This window comes from Monodelphis domestica, chromosome 1 (genome assembly GCF_027887165.1).
Source record: "Monodelphis domestica isolate mMonDom1 chromosome 1, mMonDom1.pri, whole genome shotgun sequence".
NCBI classification, from domain to species: domain Eukaryota; kingdom Metazoa; phylum Chordata; class Mammalia; order Didelphimorphia; family Didelphidae; genus Monodelphis; species Monodelphis domestica.
Genome location: NC_077227.1, coordinates 459,903,856 through 459,923,610, shown reverse-complemented (window position 1 = coordinate 459,923,610; position 19,755 = coordinate 459,903,856). Strand labels below are relative to the sequence as shown.

Genomic DNA, 19,755 nt, shown 5'->3' with positions numbered 1-19,755 from the left:
TACATTCTACAGAGACAAGCCATTATTTAAAAAAAGAAAAAAGTTTTCAGTAATTTATGACAAATCTTTATAAGTTTTAAAATAATAAAAAGTTGCATAGTTGTCTTGTATCATGAGAACTCCTGTAGGTGGTAATTGAATTAACAGCTTAGGAGAAATAGGCTTAGGGAAGGAGGTACATTTGATGCCCCTTTGCTCCTAATGAAATAATGATTTAGGAATGGGCTCCTTGTAGAGGAGGACCCACCCTTAGGAATGCAAAACCAGCTGAGAAGGAAAAGGTTGTTAGGACCCACCCCCCCACCCGCTTTCCCTTACACAATGGCATTTGGCTTTTGTATACAACCTGCTTTTGTAGGCATTGTGCAATACTGCATCATGAGATGGAGGCCTGCATTGCAAAAGTAAATAATGGGAAATGATTTAGAGGACTGACAGAAACTGGAAAAGCTTTTCCTGGACAACCAACCAATAAATGCTTATAGGCATTTTAGACAAGTTTGGGGCTTCCCCAAGAGATAGTGCTATTACAAAAGAAGGGATACTATATAATGTGTCTGAGTTTTTGTTTTGAGGGTTTAAAAAAATTTTTTTTTAAGTTTAGAATACATTTCATTATTTTCTGTGGTGATTATTTTTTTTAAGAATTGAAACATTTAATTAATTGATTTAGAATATATTCCCATGGTTACATGATTCATGTTCTTTCCCTCCCCTCCCCAGTAGCCAACAAGCAATTAGACTGGATTTTACATATGTCATTGATCAAGACCTATTTCCATATTAATAATAGTTACATTAGGTGATTGCTTAGAGGCTACATCCCCAGTCATGTCCCCATCGAACCATGTGATCAAAGAAATGTTTTTCTTCTGTGTTTCTACTTCCAAAGTTCTTTCTCTGGATGTGGTAGTATTCTTTGTCATAAATCCCTCAGAATTGTCCTGGATTATTGCATTGCTGTTAGTAGAGAAGTCCATTACATTCAATTGTGCCACAGTGTATCAGTCTCTATGTATATGGTTCTCCTGATTCTGCTCCTCTCACTCTGCATCAATTCCTGGAGGTTGTTCCAGTTCACATGGAATTACTCCAGTTCATTATTCCTTTGAGCACAATAGTATTCCATCGCCAACATATACCACAATTTGTTCAGCCATTCCCCAACTGAAAGGCATCCCCTCATTTTCCTTTTTTTTTGCCACCACAAAGAGGGTTTTTTTTTTTTGAAGTGATTAAGTGGTGGTACCTAGAGCAACTGAAGAATTAATAAACTGTTTTTCAGTATTTCATTTTTGATTATATAAACTGTAATAACAAATTCTATGAATTGGTGTATTTCATTATACTTCACTGAACAAAACAAAATAAAACCTGAACTGACAAAATCAAATACTGAGAAATAAGATATTCTTGAAACATCTGAAATTTACATGCTATTTCTGCATATTGTCATGATAATTTCCCTAAGAAACTTGCAGACAGAGTCTGTCGGCATTATTATTGGACAGTTCAGATTTACAACTTGGTTAAAGGAAAGTTCAAAGCAAGGAAGTCTTTTGTGTACCTCTTGATTTTCAAAGGAAACGAGTTAAAAGTTGTGTTTTGTCAGCACTGTCAGCCATTAGAGAATCAAGTATATTAGAGTTGAAATAAACCTGAGAAATCAACTCCCCCTCTAATTTTATAGATAAGAAAGAATAATGAGATTCAAAGAGCTAAGATTAAAAGACAAGTATTTTTACTTCTACTAAAAGTTTTTTCTTTATAACATTTTTATCTTAAATGTTATTGATAGTTTTTAAATATCACTTTCCCTTCTCATTGTGTTACTTTGTAACTTTAGCCCCACAATGAACTCTTTTTTTAACAAACTGTATATATCTCTATATTGTACATAGCTATCTGCTCAACTATACAGTTATGTCTGTACCTCTTGTCTTCCCCATTAGAATGGAAGCTCCTTGAAGGCAAGGGTTCTTTCATTGTTATCTTTGTATCCCTAGCACTTAGCATAATGCCTGGAATATGGTAAGTACTTAATAAATGCTCACTTACTTAGTGATGGATATATCGGCTTACTAACCACCTCATTTTCTTGAAAATGATGTCTCAGTGGATAGAGAACCAGGCTGAAAGTCAGGAGGTTCTGGGCCTTAGAAACTTAATCCCACTTGCCTACCCCTTGCTTCTCTGTCTTAGAGTTGTCATTAAGACAGAAAGTAAAGGGATATTTTTTGGTCGTTGTTTTTAAAGAAAATGATTTTTAAGAGGCAACAAAATTTGTCATACAATGATGAGGCCTATAGACAACATTAGTATAGTTCCTTCAGTGCTTTAGTTTTTTCATCCACCAAGCTTTTGGTGGTTTTTTATCCTTACCTTCTGTCTTAGAATAGATACTAAATATCAGTTCTAAGACAGAAGAGTGGTAAGGGCTGGACAACTGGGGTTAAGTGACTTCTCAAGTTTATCAAGCTATTCTGTCTATCTAATTCTATGCTAAGTTTGCGTATAGGAAAATGGTTTAGATAATAGGGATTTTACATGAATATAGTTTTTTGAACATAAATCATGTAACAGTTTTAAACAATTTCAACAGTATTTTGAATATGTACTATCTTATCTCCTAATGTCTATAAATTCAACTAAGTAAATTTTCTATTACTAACAATTGCTAACCTAAAATCATAATGTAATCTTAACTTTTATACTTAAGTAGTTTTTATGTCTGTCCCTACTTCCCTAAGACTTTGAAGCCAGAACCTCCCATCTCCAGGCCTAAATGTCCATCCACTGAGCTGCCCTATGTTGGTCTTTATAATAATTCTTTGTGATTAAAATAATTTGAGCATAGGCCTTCTGATTCCATAGTGTAGTGTTCTTTCCACCATCCCATAGAGTCCAAAACCTTAGAGCATTATTGTAGAGATGGCGTTTTAAGCATTAGTAGATGCTAGGGATGTGCCAGAGGGGTTTAAAAATATAAATTTCTTGATTACTTCATTCCAGGATGTGGCTTTGTAAAAACAAAAGGTACCTGGTGATTGGAGAATCCACTCCCTGTTGGACTTAGGCCCTTGCATCATTGCATAACCTTTTTCAGCTTGTGTTTATTTGATATATCAAATTTGAGTTGTCCCATTCTGATCAGCAAAAAAGGCTCTATAAAGACCTTTGTGAAGAATGCAGTTGTACACTTGATCTTCTTTGTAACAAAAGTGAGAGTAGACAAGAGAAATAGGAGCTTCTACGTTTTTTGCTACCAAGCAGGAATGTGAAGCCACGGAAATCTCTTCTACTGAGTAGCTTCCTAGCAAATACAAATAGAGAAGCAAGAGGGAAGTGATTAGCACAGCATTATAGAAATCTTCCAAAATGAAGAGAAGTTGAGGGATAATAACTGGCATTTTTATAGTACTTGAAAGTTTGCAAAGTGCTTTACATATGTTATCTCATTTGATCCTCCAAACTACTCTGAGGCAGAGACTTCTAATTATCTCCATTTTAGAAATGAGGAAACTGAGGCTGAGAAAGTTTAAGTGACTTCCTCAGACTCACACAGATAACAAGCATCTGAAGTTAGGATTCAAACTCAAGTCTTCCCAATACCAAAAAGCATGACTCAGAATGAAAAGATTTTATTTTTCCCTAAACTCTGGTAAATTCTGTGTTTTAAAAATATGCCTTTTTATTTTTATGAAATTATTTTGCATCACAGAATGATGACTGAAAAGTTAGCAACTCACATTCCTGGGGCTTTCTCCTGTTGATTTACAGAGCAATGTAAAAAAAGTGTTAGTTCACAGAAAATTTCATCACTACAGAAGACAATACTCTGGCTAATTTAGATTGGGAGCTAAACACAGATGCATCCAAGGCCAGAGATAATTTGTTCTATGAAGTTATAGCTTGTAGAAGTAATACACATTCTCTCTTAATCCAAGGATTTTGTTTTTCAATGATGGGAGGAGGGATATTGAAAAGAATAAAATAAATTATTGATAATTGAAAAAAAATTAAAAGAATAGCCAAAGAATTTGCACTTTTAAGATACAGCTTAAAGATATGATACACACAGCCACAACTTTGCACCTCCTGCCATCACTTTCTCTATATGTGCCAAAAAGAGAAAAATGGGTAGAGTTCAAGTCAACCGTACCACTGAAAAGATAAGCAATATGATATGCATTATACATGCGAAATAGATTTCCTTATTAGCTATTGTGACAAGGAAATCACCTTAAAAGACTGATATATATTTAAGGTCTCCAAGGAATTCAGCTATGTAATTCCTTAATGAAAACTCAAGTCAGCAGTCAACCTTTTATGGAGTTTTAATTACAAACAGGAGGAAGAAAGGTGAGAGAGAGAGAGAGAGAGAGAGAGAGAGAGAGAGAGAGAGAGAGAGAGAGAGAGAGAGAGAGAGAGAGAGAGAGAGAGAGAGAGAGAGAGAGAGGAATAGGTCTTAAATACCCCCTCTGTTTAGGCTGGGCCCAAAGGCCCAAGCCCTTAGATAGCTGAGGCAAAAAAAAGAGATCAGTCCCTATCACTCACGTGACCAAAATGGAGAAACAGTCTCAGCAGCCTCAACCTCCACCCTCCTTCAGAGCAAAACTTCTCAGAGCACAACCTCTCAGAGCAAAACCTCTCCAACTCCTCCAGTCCTCAGACCCCGCTATCTTTAAGGAAACCATCTAAGTTCCCTCCCCTCAGTTCTCACATCTACCAATCACTCTCCATGTCTTCCCTGTGCCAATGGTGGCTCTAGCTTAACCCAGGACCGCCCAGAGGTCTGCCCCTTTGCACATGTCTGTTGAAGGTCATATTCTCAAATAATTAAATCTTGATCCTTGCTGCAGCCCTTCCTAAATCCTTTTACTCTGAGTAGGGTGGAGATTGTAGTTTCAAGACCTGGTTCTGTCATTCCAAGTATCTCTATTGCATCAATTCTAAAATCAATCATGACTCAAAGAACTTCCTGTTCTATGCTTAAGCATAGGTCAAAGCCCTTTCCATTGTTTAGCAAAAGGTTTCTGTCCTAAAGTAGTCTTAGGTAGGGAGGAGAAGGATCCTCCCGTGTCAAGGGGGTTCACATTCCAATAGAGTTCCTACTATCAGTAGGAAATTTTTTCCAAGTATGAAATTTTCCAATGGTGAAATTTCCAACATTCATAAGTCTAAGAAATTTTAAGGTTTACACTATACCCCTCCAAAAAAAATTGTTTCAGCTCATCTTAAAGTTGATTCTCTAGGGTTCTGTCTACCATTGTGTCATCTGCAAGGAACAATAGTTTTATTTCTTTATTGCCTGTTTTTATGCCTTTTTCTTGTCTGGTTGCTTTAGCAGTAAATATTAAATAATATTTATCAACTTAGTATAATATTAAATATAATATGATAATGGAAATCTTATCTTCACCCCTGACCTTATTGAGAAGACTTCTAGTTCATCCCCATTACAGATAGTACATGCTCTTGGTTTTAGATAGACACTAATTCTCTTAAAGAAAACACCATTTATTCCTATGTTTTTTAGAATTTTCAGTAGGAATGAATGTTATATTTTGTCAAAAGCTTTTCCTGTATCTATTGATATCATCATATAATTTTTATTGTTTTTGTTAACAATATGGTCAGTTCATGCTCCTGTCCCCAACCTTGGCCTTCTCTCCTTGGTACTGCCACTTTCTTGGTAAAGTGCACAGAGTCAGGGTAGACTGCTGCCTGGGCTCATGCCTGGGGACATCTCCCTTGCCCAGATAGTATGAACCCTAGTTCAAGCCATTAGGATCCATCAATGTTGTTGGGGAGAGCAATGGGCAAGGCTTGCCCTGCTCTTGCCAAAAGTGCCCTTTCCCCTTTCTAGTATTAAAAAACAATTTTTCTAATATGGGACCAGCCCTGCATTCCTGAAATAAATCTTACCTGCTCTTGTTCTATATACATAGTCTGATATATTGCTGTATTCTCCTTGTTAGCATTTTGTTTAAAATTTTTATATCAATATTCATATATCTTTGTTCTTTGACTAGGAACCATCATGTTAGTGTTATATTGATCCTACCGGATTACCAACTCTCCCTCTCCTTCCCAACTTTTTTTTTCCACTTCTTTCCAGATATATGAAAATAGCTACAAAATATGTCACCAGCTCAGGTTAAAGAAATGTGTTTGTGAAAGTTTATAAACTTTCAAAGTCAGCAGTGGCCATCTTGAAGTGGCAGTCACAAGGCCTTCTTGTGTTCAATACCACCATTTCAGGCTACATACATACTCTGTGTTTTTCCTATGCAGCCATGACACACCCTTCTGTCTACTTATTCTGGCTCAGGGAAGGGGCAGGGAGTCAGATATGTCTCCAGCTGGCTAAAGAAAGAGGAAAAGCATCTTTCCTGCCTTCAGCACCAAACTGAGCTTTCTGCTTCAGTTAAGTCATATTTCTTTCAATAGACACTAGTCCTTGTTTGTAGAATTACACCCACTCACTTAGGATCAAATGTTTTAAGGGTTGACAATTCAGTAAACTGGAACCTCAACATTCTATTCCTATCGTTCAGTCATTTCTGATTTCAAAATAAAAAATCATTACCATGCTTTAATCAATTCTTAACTTATCAATTGAATAATCCTCACATTCAAGAGAAAAGTTGGTTCACTTCAGGTTTGTGTGCCTAAGACCCAAGTGGAAGTGCCTGGATTCAGTGGAAACATGTAGACCATGTACTTTGAAATAGATAATGGGGCCTGTAGTTTCTTCAGTCATCTCTTGACAAGTTAGGGCCTGTTGCTAGGTGTTTCAAACTGGATACAGTCTTGGGATTTTTTTACCCAATTATCCATGTAATTTATATAAATTTTGAAAGTTCCTATACACTATTCTATGAACTAGCAGGATAGTTAGTTTTATTCAATATTGGAATTGAACCCATAGGGTGCCAGGCATCCTAGTTGGTATGGGATTGTTGAAAATAGGCAGTGTCCTTATCTCCCTCTAAGGAAATCAGATATAATAGGCAAAAATGTATATGAAAAGCAAAGATTATGTAATCTATACTAATACTGGTTGAGATCTAGGAAACTTTAGCTGTGCTTAGTGTCTTGAGAAGTAACAAATGGGATGATTCCTAACTCTTATGCTATGCCTAGTACTGTGCTGGGGGCTGTAGAAGACAAATAATAATAATAAAAGGCAAAGTTCCTTCCTGTTTAAAGAGTTTATAATCCTGGTCATTAAATGAGATTACTTTTATGCAAGGGGGACATGATGGCAATCTTCAAGTATTTGAAGTATCTTCTGCAGAAGAGATTAGACTTGTTCTGGAGGGCCTCATAAGACAGAACCAGGAGCAAAGGGTAAAAGTGGCAGAGCCAGTTTAAGCTTGATGTCAGGAAAAACTTCCAAACAATTAGAACTATTCAGAAATGGAATGGACTGCCTCTATCAAGTAGTTGAAGGGTTGTTTCCCTTTTTGGGAATGGGGAAGGGAATAAACATTTATTTAGAATCTACCATTTTCCAGGCACTGTGCTATGTTCTTTTTACAAGTATTTTCTAATTTGACCCTGAAACAACAACCCGGGGAAGTAAGTACTATTATTATCCCCATTTTATAGTTGAGGAAACTAAGGCAAACAGGTTAAGTGACTTTCTCAGGTTCTCATTGCTCTTAAGTTTACCAAAGATTCTTATTCTTCCTCACCTTTGTGAGGCTAGGCAAAGAGTCCTTTAGGTAGCTTCATAAGAGATAAGGTTTCTTGCCTGTAGGGTAATGTTGAAAGTTAATTCATAAAAAACTCCATGTTGATAGCATAAGGACATTAGCAGTCTCCCTTTGTTACTATGCAGATTTTGTGTGTGGATGAGTTGCCTCAGCCCTTAGTTTAAAAGTTCAAGATACACAGTTGATTTCTTCTCTTTCTTGGTTTTCTTCACTCCCGGTTAAATTTCCGTTTCCTGGATTGTATAAAATAAATTCTACTTCTACTGATAATAGCTGCTAAACAACAAAATCTGGTACTCAGGGAATACATTTGTAGGGGTCAGTTCAGTCTAGAAACTTTCAGTAACCACCCTCTTTCCAAAATATCCTTTCAATTTACTCCTAATCTCCATCTTCCATCAAACTGTACCCAAGGAATCCCCCATTTAGTAAACCTTGTTATATCTTTAACCCTTTCCTCAACTCTTGCCTTAATAATTTCTATAGGCAAGAATGAACTGGTATACTTCCCTGGTGTTTTAGTCCATTTTAAAAAATAACAATAATAATAATCCTTCCCTTCTGTCTTAGTATCAATTCTAAGTCAGAAGAGTGACAAGGGCTAGGCAAACAGGTTTAAGTGACTTGCCCTGGATCACTCAGCTAGGAAGTATCTGAAGTCATCCCAATTCCAGGCCTGGCACTCTACCCACTGTGCTACTTACCTGCCCCACTTTTAGTTGTTTGTTTTTTAATGCTCCCATCTTTATGGCTGACCTCTAACCCCACTTATCCACAAAAATATTTCTTTAGTCTTTATTCCTTTTGACTTCTGCATTTGAATCTATTGGCAACCATCTTCTTTCTCCTTGTTTGTCACCTCCCTATTACCTGCAATATCAAATATGTATTCCTCTCTCTGGCATTTAAAATCCTTCACACATGACTCCAACCTACTTTTCTAAACTTCTTATATATTCTACCCCTTATGGTCCAGTCAAATTGATCTTGCTGTTCTTCAGAACCCAGGCTCACTCTCTCATCTCTATACCTTTCTCCTGACAGTTTCTGTACTCTGTTTTCTCATGTACCTCTTACAATTCCTGGAATTTTTTTTGCTCATACCTTAGCCCAAGTACTTTTTTTTTTTAACCCTTACCTTCTGTCTTAAAATCAGTACTAAGTATCAGTTCTAAGGCAGAACACACACACACACACACACACACACTCACCTCATACCCCCCATGCAAATGACTGAAGGACTTGCCAGACAGGTCTTTTGTTCCTCCAGCCAAGCCAAATACGTATGATGGCCCAGGTAAATGAGAGTGTATGGATTATTTGATTTAATGATGATACCGATAAGACAATTCCAAATGACTATATTTGCATATATTTCCCAATATTTTGTTTGTGTTCAACTCTGGATCTAAACTTTTGTCTCTTAAAAGAAACCTCACAGTCATTCCCAGCCTCTGGTACTGTCGTCACACAACCATATTCCAAACTTACTGGCCCCAAATGGAGTTCATTTATTCTTCCCTGATTAAATTGTTCCTTTAAGAGCCTCTATTAGACAAGTTCACAGATAAAGAGAAAATCTAAACGACCACAAATTAAATTCTATTTTTCAAAACCCAGACATCTACTTAGCTTATTTATTCAAGGATGGAAATATTCGGAGGACAAAACCCCAAAAATACTCTGTAAGGACCTAAAGGAAAATGTTATCCCTGGCTCCAAACAGCTTTTGCTTTAATATGCTGTGCACAGGGAATACAGTAAAACTAAAATTGTATTTCTCCACAACTTTTTCCTTTCCCAGGTACAATCCCAAGCAAAGGCAATTTTTCAGAAAAGGCACCTGATCTAGTCACATGGTGACAGTAAGAGCAATTGGCTAGAAGATAATCAAAACCTTTTGAAGTAACAAGGTTCTCTTTTCCCTCTATATTGGGACATTTCCTACTTTTCCCAATTAGTACTTTACATGCTAACTATTTAACATGGGAACCAAAGAATTTTTGAATAGATTACTAGGACTGCTTCTAGATTTCTGATGTACTTTGAGCATAGTAGGTTCTTAATAAATATTGTTGATTATTCTTTATGGAAGAAGAATCAAGTCTTGTGCTTCTTTTTATTCTTCATGATACTAATAGCACAGTGCTGGACATATAGTAAAATCCTCAAATGAATCTTATTGACTCTAGTCTTGATACAAAGGGGAAAAGATCAATAAATTTCAATTCCATTTCTCAAAACACTGAAGATGCATTGGAAGTTTATTGGAGCCAAACATGCTTTATTTTGTGGCAGTCTGTGTAACTGATGTGCTCTACCTAACTGTCCCTCAAGGACTTTCCTAATTAGAAAACTCTAATGACTCCCTGTTGCTTTTAGAATAAAATATAACTCAGTTTAGTTGTGAGCTCAGCCTGTTAAAGCCTCATTATGCAATATTCCTTTTGACTCACTCTGGCCAAATTGGCCTTCTCTCTGTTCCTTGCCCACAGTACTCCCATCTCCCCAGCCATGGCATTGGCAGCCCCCTGGGACTAGGATGTGCTTCACCATCACCTCTGCCTCTTAAAGGAATCACTTCAAGAAGTGGCTTAAATACTCTGTGCTTAGCAGTTTGCAAAGACCTTTTCAAAGAATCTCTGAGGTCGAAACTATTTTCATAATATGTTAAGATGAGGCATCTAAGTTGCACAGTGGTTAGAGAGCCAGGCCTAGAATTTGGAGGAACTAAAGTTCAAATGTGGCCTCGTATACTTCCTAGCTGTGTGACCTGGGCAAGTCACTTAACCCCAATTACCTAGCCCTTGCCATTCTCATGTCTTATAATTGATACTAAGACAGAAAGTAAGGGCCCAAAAAAATAACATTACATTTTCAGTTCTAATATATATGATAATAATAATATTCTAATAATGATACTATTAGTGGATTTAACCCTCACAAAGAAAAGCTCTGTGGGTCCTGAAACCAAAAATTTGAGAACCACTGTTCTACATAATATTTTTCCTCATCCCATCTCAACTGCTAGTTCTGTCTTTCCCTAACTTACTTTATTTCATGCATGTTACTTCTCCTGACAGAATATAAACTCCTTGAGAATACAGATTGTTTCATTATTTAGATTTTCATCTAAAGTAGATATTTATTCAATAAATACTTCTTCATTAATGTAATGATGGATTGATCTCCAGAAAGTTGGTTACCACATGATGATGTGTTTATCCCAACAACTCATAAGATTCTTCTGAGAAGTTTGTACTGGCAGGAGAAAGAGCCACATTAAAATCAACAGTGAAGTTGAATATTCAGTGCCATGTGATTTCTGAGTTGTAATCCCATCATGCCCTATTTTTCTTTTAGGGATTTTTTTTTGGGGGGTGCCCTTTTTTTTTTAAGTTTTATTGATGTTTTTTGCTTCTACATCTCAGTAATTTCTGGATATTCTCTAATCCCTACCCTACTCAATGCAGTGAGCCTTGTAACAAAGGAAAAAATAGGCAAAAGACAAAACATTCCACATCCAGATCCCCTCACTTCTCCAACAAAAGGAAAGAAATGTAACCCTTTATCTTTTCTCTGGGGCCAAGCTCCTTTAGTTTTCTCATGCTTTTTCCCTGTTTATTTTCCAGAGAACCTCCAAGCATCTCAATCAAATAACCAATCAAGTATTTGTTACATAACACCTAACATACTCCCCAAAATCCTTGCCTCCAAACTAGGTTGTAGGGAGAATGTGAAAGAGATTGAAGTTTGTACAGTGAAATCAAGTTTCAATCTATCCCTGGAAAGCATTAAAAGATACAGAGGATGGCAAGAAAACCTTCTTGAGGCATTTTGTTATGGGGACCAAAAAATTAAAAAATTGTAGACTGTTAGACCTGGAAGTGATGTTAGAAATCATCTTCATTTTAAATTACAACCCTAAATGAATGTCTCTTTTAGCTTGTAATCCTTTTCTCTGACTGAGGCAAAATGATTGCTGTCCAAGGAGAGTCGTCTTCTCTGTTTAGCTTAACAGAATTAATGAAGAGGGGATGACATTGAAGAGGAAGAGAGGGTAACCTTGAGTTATCCTCTGGAAACTGAGTATCTCCTCTCTGTATGATCTCATTAGACCCAAAGTGAAGGTTGGCTTTTCCACAGATGTGCTTCACATGAGGTTTTCTTTTTTTTTTTCCTTTTTTTTTAAACCCTTACCTTCTGTTTTAGAATTGATACTAAGTATCAGTTGATGCAATGCAGAAGAGCAGTAAGGGCTAGACATTGGGGTTAAGTAACTTGTTCAGGGTCACACAGGTAGGAAATATCTGAAGTCACATTTGAACCCAGGTCCTCCCAACTCCAGGCCTGGCTTTTTTCCCACTGTGCAACTTCGCTGCCCCTCACATAAGATTTTCATCTTTTATTCATTTGTTTGATCTGATCTGTAGAGGCACTTTCTCAACCAACACAGACTAGCACTTGCTCATAACTTACTTGGTGTCACACAATCAGTTGTTTCAGAGCCTGTCTTGGACCCAGACCTTGAGCCTTAGAAGACACCTCATTCTCTCTCACATTCCTACCCTTGTCATCATTTGCAGTTTCACCTACCTTCAACCAGTCTGTGGGATCTCTGTGAGACTGTAGTGTCCATGAGATCATAGATTTCTAGTTGGAAAGAACTTCAGAGGTTGTCTAGTCCAACCTCATCATTTTATATACACACTTGGCTTTCAGCAGAGAAGCTTTTTTCTCACTCTGGGCTTTTCATGCTTTGAATTGCAGCTGTTTTATTCTTACCAGAACTGGCCATGTTGTATTTCTTGCTCACCTGGGTCATTTTTATTGCTCTCATAAATGAAAGCTCTTAAACTCTGGGGTTTTAATATAATTGTTTGAAGTAGTTTTGCACCTCATATGTTAGCCATTCAAGTACTTCTGGGAAAAGCTTCTCTTTTGATGCAGACTATTAGTCTGATTTATGAGATATTCAGTCACTCAGTCTAAGCTGCTACTTGAACAATTCTGCTGAAATTATCATCTTGTCTCTTCAGTGAAGAGGCTTTTTAGAGAAGTCTGTAGAGGTGCTATGATTATAATGTATAGTACTTCATTTATTTTTTTTATTGTCTATTGGATGAAAGGAGGAAGTAATATAATCACAAAAATACATGGATAATTTCCAAATATAATTTTGTTCAATCCTTTCTAACTTTCTTTGCCCAACTCTTTATAACTCTATAAATTGAAAAATGATCTAATCTCTTCACCACAACCACCTCCATTCCCTGTTCTCACCCAACTCTCATACATCATGCAGGTTCTAATTAGTAATGAAGACAAGCTGCCAGAGGGAGAGAAGCTGGAGGTCTGCATAACTTGTTTCCAAATCAAAAGTTTATTGTAACAAATATTTTTAGGAAGAAATAAACTCAAACTTCATTGGTTATTTTTTTCTGGATGCTGCTATTTATACTTTAAAAACCTACTATTAGTGGCAAAAATCCAACTGACATCTTCTCCACTCTTTACTCACCAGCATCCCTGATTAGACCCAGGAATCTATTTTTCCTGGATTTGAAATTTCTCCTTCCTCTGTTGACTTGTCTTTATTTCTTTCCTATTTAATCATTTTGTGTACTCTTGCTTTCTATAGCTCAGTGAGATAGAGTACGTAGGATCCTAAGAATTGTCATACTGAGCCAGACCAATGATTCTTTCACAGTTAGTATTCTTTGAGTAGATTTTGGTTAAGTGCCATTTTTCATGTCACACTTTAAGAAAAATAACGGACTATAAATAGGATAAGAATAACTATTATAGGTCAATGTGCTGATTCTTGGCAAAATTCTAGGATGTCTTAATAAAGTGGTGGGGGGAAGAGGGTAGCTAGGTGGCTCAGTGAATTGAGAGCCAAGCCAAGTCTCAGCTAGGGGGCTCCTTGGATTGAGGTCCAGGCCCAGAAATGGGAGATTCTGGGTTCAAATGTGGCCTCAGACACTTCCTACCTATGTGACCCAGGACAAGTCACTTAACCCCCATTGCCTAGTCCTTTTTCTAAGACCGAAGGTTTGAGAGAGAGACAGAGAACATAGAGAAAAAGAAATAGAGATCACCAAAGGCCAGTCTGGCTTCAGCTAGGACAAGTCATGCCAGACTAACTTTGTTTCCCTTTTTTGACAAGGTTGTTAAAATAGAGGATCAAGGGAAGAATACCTAGTTTGCTTAGATATACCAAAGAGTTTGATAAAAGTATTTCATGGCATTCTTATAAAAAATGTGGGCTAGACAATAGTATTGTTAGGTAGATTTGCAAACTGGTAGAATGGTGGAACTCAACGATTTTCAAAGTTGGAAGGGACCTCAGCAGCAATATAATTCAACCAACTATATGAAATAGAAAAGGTTAATCTGTGGAAACTATTTCTTTTTGAAATAGAAAAGATGATCTGTGTGACACTACTTCTTATTGCTGCAGTGACTCTGACAGACTAGTCAGAGCTGCTACTAAGTATGGAGACACACCTCCCTATTTGCAATGGTGGAGAGATGAAAGATGCTGCTGGTACAGGGGAATGCTGCCACAGGGGATTGCTCTAGATAGATACTGGGGAATGCACTGGGGTTTGCCTACTGATCCCTACTAATGACTAGTGGATCAATATTTCTCCTAATCTCCTCCTCCTTTTCACTCCCTCCCTCCTTCACCCTCTTTTCCCTGCCCCCCTCACCTCCCAATTCTTCTTGAAGCCTTCTTCCCTCCCCCCTGAGTGAACTATAAAGATACTCTTTTCTTTTCCCTTTTAAGTCATCGGGTTTATTGGGATAACAGGATAGGAAACTGAGATAAGAGGGATGAAGGTGACCCTAATCTAAAATGAGGGAGAATTTGAGGGTTTGGGAAAGTAGTCCAGTCACAAATGTGACCCTAAGACAGTTAGAGTATGGAGGACAGTGGTTAAAATCTTTCTTCTTCACCAAGAAAAGACTCTCCTTCAGCCTGGCTTTCCTCCAACTTTTGGTCAGTCAAATCTCAGAGAGAGCAGAGATTTCTCCCTTGGTCAGAGAACTCCCAAAACCAAGCCAGCCCTACAAGGGTCCTTCACTCATGGACAGAAGCTAACCGGGATCAGTTCTCAGCTTCTCCCTTTCAGTCAGACTCAACTGTCAGGGCCAGAGACAGAGTCAGAAGTTTTTAAGATCCTGCTTCTTCTCTGTCTGGCCAGCCCTCCAACTGCCTCTCCTGGGAACATTCCTTTGGAACCTTCTTCTTGATTGACAGGCAGATTAGGTCCCCAGCTTTGGTTCTTGCATCTTGGCTTACAAGTCCTCTCTTTCCATGCCTCTACCACAATACCTAAAATAAAGAATTCTCTACAGAGACCCTCATTATGGATCATCCAAACCTTGTTTGGAGATATCCAGTAATAGGAAAATATTTAATGCCTCAGGTGACCCATTCTACTTTTAGGCACTTCGAATTATTGGTGAGTTTTTTCCTAGCACCAAGCTTAAATTTGCCACTTTGCAATTTCCCATTGCACCTGTGGCTACCCTCTGGATTCAAACAGAACAATTAAAATGCTTCTTCCATGAAACAGCTTTTCAAGTCCTTATAGAAAGTTGTCTTGCCCTTCTTGATTCTTATTTTTTTCCCCAGCAAAGTACTACTACTCAAAGAATAGTCATTAATGGTTCATTGTCAGCTAGGAAAGAAAAGCTTTCTAGCAGAGTGCCCCAAATGTCTGTGCCTGACTCCATGTCACTTAACATTTTTATCCAGTTTGTTAAAGGCATAGATGGCTTGCTTATCAAATTTGCAGATAAACCAGAGCTAGCTAGTAAGGAGAATTAACACAATGGATGATGAGAGTCAAGATACAAAAAGATATTGACTGGCTAGTGCATTGGGGTAAATTTAATAGGATGATATTTAATGATGATAAATATAAGACTTTAGCCTTAGACATCATTAAAAAAAAACTCTTCAAGTATACAGTGGAGGAGACATAGTTAGACAGCAGTTTGTCTGAAAAAAAGATTTGAGGGCTTTAGTGACTTATAAGCCCAGTGTGAGTCAACAATATGATTTTTGCAGCCAAAAAAGCTAATGAAATCTTCAGCCAGATTGAGAATGGAAAATGGCACTTTTAGACCTGGAGGAGATAATCCTCTTTTTTTTTTTAATTTTTTCAAATGTTTTTTCTTCCACAAAGAGTGCAGTTATGAATATTTTTGTACAACACTTTTTAAAATCATTTCTTTGGGGTACAGACTCAGCAGTGCTATGGCTGGATCAAAGGGCAGACAGTCTTTTAGCACCCTTTGGGCATAGTTCCAAATTGCCCTCCAGAATGGTTGGATCAATTCACCACTCCACCAGCAGTGTATTAGTGTCCCAATTTGCAAAGCATTTTACATATACACATGTATATGTATATATAATTTAATTCAATCCCTCAGCAAACCTATAGGTAGGTGGTATTATTATCCCCATTCTACAGAACAAGAAACTAAGATTCATTAAGTGATTCGTTCAGTCACATAGCTAGGGATTGTCTAAAAGTAGTATTCATAACTCCTTGAAGGAAGGAACTGTTTGACTCATTTTTGTATCCACAATACCTGGCCAATAGTAGGAGAGGAATAAAACCGTGAACTTGATGTTTGATTGGTAGATGCCCAGGTGCAAGTCCAGGACTTTTATCTGCTATACTCAATATCTCTTTGGTTGTTCTTTGTGAAGACAGTGGTAAAGAAAATTGGGTGCTATCTAAGTATCCAGTACCACTAATATAAGCAGTCTGGACAAAGTTACTGCAAAATAATTTCAAATATTAGGTAGCTGGACAGTGCAGTGGATAAAATGCAGGGCTTGGAGCCAGGAAGACATCTTCTGGAATTCAAATTTGGCTTCAGAAATTTACTAGCTATGTGACCCTGGATAAGTCATTTAATCCTATTTGCTTGTTTTATCTGTAAAATCAACTAGAGAAGGAAACGGAAAATCACTCTAGAATTTTCACCAAGAAAATCTGAAATGGGATCAGCAAGAGTCAGACACAACTGAAATGAATGAGTATAAAATATATTATGATTGGCCTATAAGGTGGACTTTTACTCTTGATTTTCTTTATAAGGAAATCCTTAAATTTAAGAGGAGATGGTATCTAGAGTAGATTCAATCACACTCAATAGTGTAGGGTTTGTAAACCTTAAAATTTCTTAGACTTATAAATGTTGGAAATTTCACCATTGGGAAATTTCATACTTGAAGAATTTCCTACTGATAGTGGGAACTCTATTGGAATGTGATCCCCATTGGCATGGGAGGTTCCTTCTCCTCCCTACTTAAGATTACTTTAGGACAGAAACCTTTTGCTGAACAATGGAAAGGGCTTTGACCTATGCTTAAGCATAGAACAGGAAGTTCTTTGAGTCATGATTGATTTTAGAATTGATACAATAGAGATACTTGGAATGACAGAACCAGGTCTTGGAACTTCCAATCTCCACCCTGCTCAGGGTAACAGGATTTAGGAAGGGCTGCAGCAAAGGATCAAGATTTAATTATTTGAGAATATGACCTTCAACAGACATGTGCAAAGGGGCAGACCTCTGGGCAGTCCTGGGTTAAGCTAGAGTCACCATTGGCACAGGGAAGACATGGAGAGTGATTGGTAGATGTGAGAACTGAGGGGAGGGAACTTGGATGGTTTCCTTAAAGATAGTGGGGTCTGAGGACTGAAGGGTGGTTGGAGAGGTTTTGCTCTGAGAGGTTGTGCTCTGAGAAGCTTGCTCTGAAGGAAGCTGGAGGTGGAGGCCCCTGAGACTGTTTCTCCATTTTGGTCACGTGAGTGATAGGGACTGATCTCTTTTCTTTGCCTCAGCTATCTAAGGGCTAGGGCCTTTTGGCCCAGCCTAAACAGAGGGGGTATTTAAGACCTATTCCTCTCTCTCTCTCTCTCTCTCTCTCTCTCATACCTTTCTTCCTCCTGTTTGTAATTAAACTCCATAAAAGGTTGACTGCATTAAGGAATTACATAGCTGAATTCCTTGGCGACCTTAAATTAATATATATCAGTCTTTTAAAGTGATTTCCTTGTCACAGGTTTCCCCATTATAATTGCTTGTGAATAGTGTCTCTTTCTTAATGAAATAGTATATAACCAGGTCAAGAGCTGGCACAAGGCAATGCCTATTAATGGTTGCAACCACATCTGGTTAAACTCTTCAAAGACCTGGGTGAAAAACATAGACCATGGGGTTGTTTTGCTTTCTCTTCTAAATGAAAGTGTTTTATTTTGGTTCTTCTTTGGCATTACCAGATATCTTTTTCCTTTTTTTTTAATTTTAAAAATAATATTTTACCCAAATTACAAGTAAAATGATTTTTAACATTAATTAAAATTTTGAGTCTCAAATTCCTTCCCTTTTGCAATATGATATAGATTTAAAATATGCAATCATGTAGAACATTTGTTAATATTACTCCTTTTGTGGAAGAAAACTCAGACAAAAGAAAAACAGAAGCAAAAAATAAGAAAGTGAAATACAGTATGCTTTGACCTGGATTCACACCCCATTCAGTTCTTTTTCTGTAGACACATGGCAATTTTGTTCATAAGTCCTTTGGGATTGTCTTGGATTATTGAATTAATGAGAATAGCTAAATTATTCACAGTTGATCGTGCAATATTACTGTTACTATTTACAATGCTCTACTGGTCCTGTGCACTTTGCTCTGCATCAGTTCACATAAGTCTTTCCAGGTTTTTCTGAAAGCATCCTGCTCATCATTTCTTATAGCAAAAGAGTATTCCATTACAATCATATACCACTATTTGTTTAGCCATTCCCCACTGCAGGATTTCTTCTGGAAAGGATATCTGTCTTCAAAATGCTTTTTAAAAAAAGAAATTCTGTTCAGTGAATGCTTGGCTTATTCTGAATTCCAAAGTTAACTCCCTTCTCCTTAGAAAAACTTAAAATGTGTTAGGATAACAGATTTTTAAAAAGAGGTTAACAGGAATGAAAATTAAAAGTCATGCTACTAAAAATTCTGAATAGAACTTTTGTTTCTGAAACATAGTAAAAAAAATAATATTAACAGCATACTTCATGGGGCTATTTCTTTTTTCATTTCTATTCTTTTATTACCTTTCCATTGTTTCGTTAATTTCTTTTTTTTTTTAACACTTACCTTCCATCTTGGAGTCAATACTGTGTATTGGCTCCAAGGCAGAAGAGTGGTAAGGGCTAGGCAATGGGGGTCAAGTGACTTGATCAGGGTCACACAGCTAAGAAGTGTCTGAGACCACATTTGAACCCAGGACCTCCCGTCTCTAGGCCTGGCTCTCAATCCACTGAGCTACCCAGCTGCCCCCTCATTAATTTCTAAATATAACCTTCCTCAATCCAGAGAGCTTCCCCTTGAACCTTTTGGTGATTCTCTTGAGTTCTGTGCTTGGGCATCGAATTTTCTTTTCAGGTCTGGTCTTTTCTTTACAAATTCTTGGAATTCTTCTATTTTTGTTGAATGACCATAATTTCCCCTGTAAGAACATAGTCAGTTTTGCTGGGTAGTTGATTCTTGGTTGTAGACCTAGTTCCCTTGCTTTCCAGAATATCATATTCCATGCCTTTCGGTCCTTCAGTGTGGATGCAGCCAGATCCTGCATTATCCTCACTGTGGTTCCATGGTATCTGAATGACTTCTTCTTGGAAGCTTGTAATATCTTTTCTTTGGTCTGATAGTTCTTGAATTTGGCTATAACATTCCTGGGTGTTGTCAGTTGGGGATTAAGTATAGGAGGTGATCTGTGGATTCTTTCAATCTCCACTTTTCCCTCTTGTTCTAGAATATTGGGACAGTTTTCTTTAATAATTTCCTCAAGTATTGTGTCCAGGATTTTTCTTTTGTCATGGTCTTCTGGTCAATCAATGATTCTTAAATTGTCTCTCCTGGAATGATTTTCTAAATCCTCTGTTTTGTGAATGAGATGCTTCATTTTTTCCTCAATTTTTTCATTCTTTTGGTTTTGTT

General features: G+C 37.3%; 1 protein-coding gene across 2 annotated transcripts in view; it reads left to right on the top strand.

Moving 5' to 3' along the window:
• The window catches only part of SLC31A1 (solute carrier family 31 member 1), a 40,195-nt gene that overhangs the window by 4,447 nt on the left and 15,993 nt on the right, over nt 1-19,755 (top strand). The gene's annotated exons all lie outside the window — the stretch shown is intronic.